Source organism: Taeniopygia guttata, chromosome 3 (genome assembly GCF_048771995.1).
Source record: "Taeniopygia guttata chromosome 3, bTaeGut7.mat, whole genome shotgun sequence".
Taxonomy (NCBI): Eukaryota; Metazoa; Chordata; class Aves; order Passeriformes; family Estrildidae; genus Taeniopygia; species Taeniopygia guttata.
Window position 1 is genome coordinate 83,744,586 of NC_133027.1, and position 7,657 is coordinate 83,752,242.

Below are 7,657 nucleotides of genomic sequence, written 5' to 3' on the forward strand. Positions count from 1 at the left end.
TGGTGAGTTTTTGGCAGTTTGTGGCAGAAGAGAGAGCTACAGTTGCAGAGCAGGTGTTGTCATAACACCTATTCATCATTATCCCTCCCATCATGAATCATCTACTGATAACCAACCCCTCTTTATTTACATTTATCACATCTAGAAAGCCTGTGCTTGCTACCAGGAGCCACATCTCTACCTGGGAAAACTGGCTGCTTTTGTGCCAGTATTTCTACCCCAAACCCAGAAAATTCTCGAAATCTCCCGGCTGAGAGAACAGGGACAGCTTTTCAAATGTTTTGTTCACTTCCACTTAAAATTCAACCGGAGTATCTAAATTAGGAATGCTGCTACATTCCAGCTCAGAGAGCTGCAGTGCTCTGTTACAAAGAGGGGCTCCATCTCCTCCTTGTCATCCAGAACCCTGTCCTGGATCACCTGGTCCATTTGCCTAGGTGGAAAGATCGGTAGGGGGCCCATGTTGTACCCTTCCTTCTGTGTCTGGTACAGCATGGAGCACCATGTCAGCGATGCACTAATACACAAGAATAATCAGCTCATCAAATCAGCTTCATTAGTTGGAGCTCAAGAGCACAGCTCTGCTGCCCAGCCCTGCAGACACGCAGCCTGCCTCACCACTCCATCTGCTACAGCCAAGCAGGAGGGGTCTGCCCATTCGGCTGTTCACACAGAAGTGCAAAAGCCCGGGACACTGGGGGTACTCAGAGCATGTGCCATGTTCCTGCCTGACACATGTCACCAGGGAACCACTGCTCCTCTCCTGTCTCTCATATGGAGACCAAATCCAGCTCCAGAGTGCCAGCAATGAAGCCGCTAGAATGAGGTTTTAGGCCACTAATGATTTCCCTGGGTTTTGGGGGGAGAGGAGCGGAGTCTGGTCCAAGAGGTCTGCCTCACATCCTTATCACAACGCGGACTCCTGGAGGCCACTGCACGCTGCTGGTGGGTGGCTGAGCACTGGGGACCCTCTCTGTGTGACAGGAGAGGCGAGAGGTGGCAGTGCAGAGGCTGCTGGAAGGTGGCTCATCTCCATAGCAGGCTCAGGGCTTTGTGGTTCCTGGATGTCGCTAGCAGAGGAGCAGAGCATCAGCAGGTCACGAGTTTCACAGATTTCACTGCTTGGAATTTCTGAGTGAGAGTATTTATGGATAGCTCTGGAGTTATTTTTACAGGAATGGCTCTGTAACTAAGCACTTCAGAAAAAAATCAGGCCACCATGTAAATGAAAAGGCAGGTGAAGGGGCTTCACTTGAGTGTATCCAGCTTGGAAAGGGATGGGTGTCAGCCCCTAGCAGGTGCTTGCTATGAAAACCCCCAGGGCTGGTTGTCTTCACAAAAGCTCTTCCTCAAACAATGATGAATAATAAATCATGTGTAAATTTCTCAGTCTTTGGTATTGCCAAGGGTCTGTGCCGAAGTATCTGTTGCTTACACTGAAGTTCTCTCTTTCTTTCTGTATATTTTTAGCATGGATGGAGATACAGTCTCAGAAAATGTAATGACATGTGACATGCAGGATTCATACGTATCTAGGCAGTATGGGAATGTACCACGTAGGAGGAGATGTAACATACTGCTTGGCTTCTAATACCCATTACTTAAGCACAATAAGGTGCCTTATGGAAGCAGATAAGGGGGCTCCCCATGGAGCCTAAGCATTAGAAGACATATGTTTATCCCATACCTGTATTCTCTCTCTGCTTTATGTCATTACATTTAAGCTACTTCATGCAATGTTGGCTGATGGTTTTTACTAGCTTGTCAGATATGCTCTGGGAGACCACCTTTAGAAGATGATCAGTTTTCACAAGAAAACAACTATCTACTCGATTCCACCTCTCCCATGTCACTAACAAATATCTGCTAATGAGTCCAGCCTGACACCAATGTAATCCTATGGCAAATCATCTACATTCAAGAGAATTTATCTGCTGATTTTAGGACAGTCAAAAGGCATTGTTCTGTCCTGGAGTTACCTCTGTAACTTTAACAAGATGAGACAGTGAAGTTTTGCCTTGTAAGTGGTTCTAACAAAATGGGTTTTTTTCCAAAAAAAAAAAAAAAAAAAAAAAAGCATGTTTAAGGAAGCATTTAATGTCCACATTATCTCTGCTACTGAGAGGAAGTGTCTCAAACAGAAGGGATCAGCCTCTTGCCTCCCTTGTTTTCACATTGCAACCTAGTTTTAACAGAAGCTGCAAATGGATACAGAAAAGGACTGCTAAAGAATCTTAATATCATAGTTCAAGCAGAACTGCCTATTTTCCTAACTAAGGTTTGAATTGCATTGTAAAGATAGACACTGGAACGGTTGACAGCTTTAACAAGAAAACTGTGACTGCAATCCTAGTGCAAACCATACATCTTGTGAGATCAAGTGGAATGCTCTGTACAGATGCCAAAAGGAGCTGAATGTTTAAAGCCTGGGGTTTTTTTATTAGTACTTAATGGTGTATATGTAGCACTGAAAAGATCATTTGACAGCACATCAGTCTTGCCAGATACATGAGTAAAAGGAAACTCAAAACACCCACATTTGTGTGGGGTCTTTTTCGTCTGAAATTTGAAGAGGAAACAACCTACCGACTGCGAACTCTGCTGAACTAGATGGAAAGACTGCCATTGATTTCCATGGACTTTAGATCAACCAGAAGGACAGAAAGCAAAACGCGTGCTAGGATGTTTCCTTGGTTATTTGCCTGTCCTTTTAAAATCTATATGTGACATTTTAAAGTTCAGGTGTTAAAAAAGGAATGATAACTTCATGAAGGGTTTGTCAGTGAACTGCAGAGTTTAGAAGGCTGTTAAAAATATGAATATAAATGTCTCTGTGCGTATACACTACAGGGACAGAATTTAATTTAGCTGGAGCTGGTGGTACCTGACACTTTCTGCTATGAGAGCCTGTTTTCAGTTTTCTATAATTTTGCCAAGTTTTAACCATTCAGTGTCTACCTCACACTGAATATTTTGCATCTCTTGATTCCACCAGCAAGGTGATGAAAAGCTACCCAGTACTGCAGAATGGAGAAGGCAATCAGGGGATCTGGCCACAGGGGAGAGAGAGTAAGTGACAGCAGGAGAAGCATGCACATGGACAAAGGAGGGGACAAAGTGAAGTGGAAGGTAAATCAGATGGGGGCAGCCAGACATAAGAGAGAGTGATGGGATGGGGTTAAGGGCTAAGCCAGCAGGAGAGGCAGCCTGGGAGAGAAACACAGGAAAGGTTGAGGAATAAAAGACCCCCAAAGCAATCTGAGCAGTAAATCCTTGAATCATGCATTCATCTTCTTTGGGTTTTTGTGGTTTTTTCTTTTTCCCCCAGGCTAAAGAAAATGATTTATGCAGCACCAAGCATAAGGGGGCCCCATTCTCCACTGGCTGGTAAGCATTGCTGTGAGGAACACAACGGCAGCAACAGCAAAGGCAGGAGATGCCTGTTGTCATTTTGAAAGCCCTGAGAATGACTCACTGGTCAGACTGCTCCCAAGAAGAAGAGTTGCTTATTGCAACTGTTTGCTTTCTTTTCCTGTCGAGATTGCAGTTTTTATATTCATTTTCCAAGCACTAGGAAGAGGCTACAGGACTACAGAAGTAGGCAGAAAAGCTGATAAAGAGCAAGCAAGGGCAGGGAGTTGTGAACAAAGGCATACAGCAAAGAGGGAGACAAAGCACAGATGAGGAATGAGAGCAAGTGAGGAGATGCAGAGAGGGGAAAAAACACCAGACAAAAAGCCATGCAACAAAATCTCTCAGCATTTCTAACTCTTCCCCAATGTATGTGTATGATCCTTGTGCAAACACTTACTCCCAGAGGAGCTTCATCTTGTGGGCACAGGGATGGATGCAGAGTCAGTAGGAAGGATATCTGGAGAAGTAGATGATTAGACATCAGTATGACAAAAGATGTTCTCTGCTACACCACATCAGTAGAAATGCTTGAAGAAAGTCCAAGCTCCTGTGTTCTCTCTCACTGCTACATTTAAAGCTTGATGCCTGGAAATGCAGCACACATTTCCTTGTCCTCTGACCCTGGGACCAGAAGCCAGCCCTACCTGAGGCAGGATTAAAGCTTTCCATGTTCCCATGTTCCACTGGCACACTGCACACCATTTCTGTGGAGTTGTTTACATGAGGTCCTGCTAACATGCACTCTCATTCTTGAGCAGCCTGTGCCTGTGTGTGTTCCTGATCCATTGATTAAGGGTAAGATTATGCTTGTGGTAGCTGCCAGGTTGCACTGCTGCTGGGAGACAGCGTGTAGGCAAGGAGGTGTACCCCTTGCTCCAACTGCATGTACCCATTGCAGGCATTTCTGTAAGGGAGGCTATTTTGGAAGCGCAAGGAATCACAAGATTCCAGAACAAATGTCTCCAGGAGATGTTGCTCTTCTCACATCTCTTCCAAAGGGGAAAAAAGAAAAGGAGAAGGTAGAGGGAGACTTCCAGACAGCCCCACTAGCTTTTGCAGATGAATTCTTTTAACAAATGAAGCCATCTCACAGCATCAAATTTGCACACAGGTTACACCAAGTTTTTGGGCATGTCTCTGTTCATAGCTGCCTGGCAAGGAATTTGGGAAAAAAAGAGAAACATGTGAAAATGCTATCCTAGACTTGCCAGTAAATGGGTTATTTGGAGTTTTGGCTAATCAGTTTCTGTGATGGATGTCACCCAGTCTTAATGGCATTGTCTCTGTGCATGCCACAGTATAGAAAAAAAATTGGTTTATTCTGTTTTTTTTCCTGTTTCACACATATTCCATAAACATTTGATGGGTCTTGAAGTGTGAGGGTTTTTCAAATGGCTGCAGAAGCCCTTCTAAGGCTAATTTTTCCATGTGAATATTTACTTCTTATAAATGTCCCCATCCCTCTGATGGATGCAATCATCTGCGGCAGTCAGGCTGCTTAACAAAGGACAGGACCCTAAGTGATGACCAAGAGGAGAGGAGAACACAAGGAAGCATGAGTGGAGTGGACTAAGGGAGCCAAGCCAAGCACGATGATTGCTGTGTTTTAAACACCCCACAGCAGTGAAGAGGTTATTGCTTCTCCTGTTGTCTCAGTCTTCCTTCCACAGACAGTCTGGTGATTACAACCACCACCACCTTGGGAAGTAAATAAGGTCCAAAACACCAGCAGAGGGAATCAGTAGTTTTTATTCACGAAAACAAGTGTTGCTTAAAAAACGAAAAAAGAAAAATGAAAAAAAAAAAAAGGAAAAAAAAAAAGCTGTAGTCACACAGCTGTAGTCTGGTCTCCCACGTTTCAGCTGTTCCCTCTGTCCACAGGCAGAAGTAATGCGTCACTTTCTGAATTGTTTCTTTAAAGAAAAAACAACCCAAATCAGTTAATCAACAGCAGCAGTGATGCCGCCTGGGAGCGGTGGGCTCTGCTCCAGGCAGGAGGCACAGCATGGCCCCTAGGAACGGCCGCAGGTAGGAGCTGCGAAGCTCGGGGCTGCTTGGAGCACGGCAGCCCCGCAGCGAGGATCTGTCCTGCCCAGCCGGCTCCCGGCTGGAGCGGGGCTGCTCTGCTGGATTCGGGAGAGGCTCGGAGCCCGGCAGGTTCCAGCAGGCTGCGGAGCCCCGGCGCCACAGCCCGGCCACGGACAGGGCAGGAAAATGCTGCGTTCCCCGGCAAGACGCACAGGATTTCCTGCAGCGGGTCAAGAAAACATACCTTCCCATTGTCCCCGCCATGTCACGGGGAGTCCTTGTGCTCCGCTGGGGACAATGTCAACTCCTACCCTGGCAACCGAGGAAAACAAGGACGGTTGTTTGGCACTTTGCGCCAAGCTGCCGCCCGCCTCCCTCAGCAGCCGGGCCTGGCACGGGCAGGGACGGCCGCCCTCATGGCCGCTAATGAGCCTCCCTCCCTGGCCGTTGGTTGGCCCCGGGGGTGGAAAATCTGTGGCAGCCCCAGGGAAAAAAGTCTCAACTTAAGACAAACAACTGTTTCTGGGGGAGGCGGCGAGGAGCAGACTGCATCCAGCCCTTCCGAGCGCCGTGCTGGTTCCTGCCCTCGGCCAGGAGCTGGGCTGGGCAGCCAGCGGGAGCCTGGGCAGCATTTCGGCCGGGGCTGTGCCCAGCTGGGTCCAGTCGGGCAGAACTGGCCCCGAGGCACAGGGCTGGGCTGTGTCGCACCTGCAGCGTGCCCGGGGCAGCCTCAGCACCCACACCTCTACCACCCCGGTAAACTGCAGGGTGAGCTTCCTACTGCCCTTCCCTGGTGCTCAGTGTATTCAACCTTACTGTTGCCTTTTGCCTACTCTAAAATCCTTTTATTGTTTAAATATCAGCCACAGAGAGGAAACGGCAGTCTTACGTTCATGCAAAGCCCAGGACTCAGTCTTTCCATGGGCGCCGAAGAGTACAGAAACGCGACATGCCATGCTGGGCGCCCGGGCACAGCCCTGGCCAGCACACGTGCCCTGGGCACTCCGAGTCCCAGCCCCGTCCTGGCCGCCTCAGAGCCCCGTGAACAGAGGTCAGGGAAGTCTCAACTTTGACACTGTTGGGCTGGCACAGCTCCAGGATGAAAGGCACTATTTGCTTCCTATACTGCTTTCGTGAACCTGTATTTACTTTTTGTAGTAACACCAAGCCAGCAAGTGCAGGATGAGACAGAGCGCCCTGGAAGGCAGTGGCAAGGATTGTAAGAAACGGAGCATTGTACAGGAACTTAAATGAAAGAAATTACCATTCTGACCCTTTAAAATAAGGTAATCTTAAAGTATACATGGAAAACATGTAAATCAGCTTAGTGTTAATAGCACACAACCCAATATGTAGGACTTTACCTCTCAGCTCAAAACAGTATTTCAGTTTCTGGCAAAACACAGATTTTCCCTCTCTTTCCAAAAAGTCATTCTGTCCTATGTTTCAGTGCCCCCTAGAATACCAGAACTGTTTACTAATACTAGTTATTTGCTTGGGTAAGGATTGTTAATAAACTTCAGCATAATGGAAGGGTGAAAATACTTAAAATAAAGCCCTAGAGATAGTAGCACATACAAGCCAGGCTCCTAGGCTTCAGAAGTGCCCCTGCCACTAAACCAGGTGCAGACCCAAAGTGCCATGAAATAGAGCAGTGTCCAGAGCTAGTGTTACTGTATGGCAAGATCCAACAGGATATCACATCAAAGGCTGCCCATTCAAAGAATGAGAAAAAGACATATGTAAAGAGATTTTACTGTTAGGGTTTTTTACCCCCCCAACAGCTGAAAAGTGTTCGTCCAGGAAGGGGGAACATGTGTCTTTAAATTTATCATAGATAAATGGGCAGAGGGAATAGCAGCCAAGATTTCCTTGTCTGAAAGGCTGAAGCTAATACTGTCATCTGTGGTTAAGACCCATTTGTCAAACAGAGTATGCTGAGAATAAGAAAAATCAAGTCTGCCTTCCCTTTTTAATTTGACTTAATTAGCCATAATTACCTTACTGAAATAAAGGTATTTTCAATTGCTGGACACATTTCTGTGTCCTTACTTTTACTAACGCAAACAACATAGCTCGCACGCAGGGAAAGCAAAAGCCAGACAAATGTGCTGCAAAAACAAGATGCTCCACTACATTCACCTCCTTCCTTGGGAGAGGAGGACAGAACAAACAACACGTGGCAGATGTTAGCCACACACTTCAGTGCCCTACT

At 46.7% G+C, this 7,657-nt stretch overlaps 1 long non-coding RNA gene across 1 annotated transcript; it reads right to left on the reverse strand.

The window, feature by feature from the left end:
* Positions 1 to 5,143: 5,143 nt before the first annotated feature.
* LOC121469754 (uncharacterized) lies at positions 5,144 to 6,313 on the reverse strand. Its single transcript, XR_005979930.2, has 2 exons — positions 5,687 to 6,313; positions 5,144 to 5,327 (listed from the first exon to the last, which is right to left on the reverse strand). It is a non-coding gene; the product is annotated as an uncharacterized lncRNA (long non-coding RNA).
* Between the last annotated feature and the right edge of the window lie 1,344 nt (positions 6,314 to 7,657).